The sequence below is a fragment of the Hyalella azteca genome, unplaced genomic scaffold, assembly GCF_000764305.2.
Source record: "Hyalella azteca isolate HAZT.00-mixed unplaced genomic scaffold, Hazt_2.0.2 contig1961, whole genome shotgun sequence".
Classification (NCBI taxonomy): Eukaryota; Metazoa; Arthropoda; class Malacostraca; order Amphipoda; family Hyalellidae; genus Hyalella; species Hyalella azteca.
The window spans coordinates 912-1,431 of NW_025932252.1; positions in this window are offsets into that span (position 1 = coordinate 912).

The following is a 520-nucleotide window of genomic DNA, read 5'->3' on the forward strand; positions in this document are numbered from 1 at the left end:
GGGCGATCAGGCTGGATGCAGAATTGGAATTTCCATCTCACAAAAATGCGGTGTGACAGAGGACCCATCACCCAAACTGACAAATAGGTAGTAAAAACATGGAATTATCTGCCACTATTGTGTATATCTATTAGAAATTAAATGAATGTTGATATAGCTTGGCTGGAATATAGGGTAAACGCGGTATATTCCGACATCGTAGGTAATTCCCTCACTTCTCTAGTTTTTCCTTTATATTAAGCTTTGTTTTAGTTCCATGCGTTCATTGATGGTTGAAATGATGACGTCATACATTTGCGTGTCGAAATACTGCAAAAACACTAGGTCTTGGCCATCTAGCGGGAAAATATTGAGATCCAAAGAGAGACAATGCATGCCACGTGGTGAGATCATCGAAAAATAAGTCAAATTTGACAGTTGACATGGCTCTACCAAATAGTGAATAACTGTTTTTATAGGAAGAATATTATGGTTTGAGACTTTTAAATACGTCTGTGAATATATTAGGAATCCTTTAAGT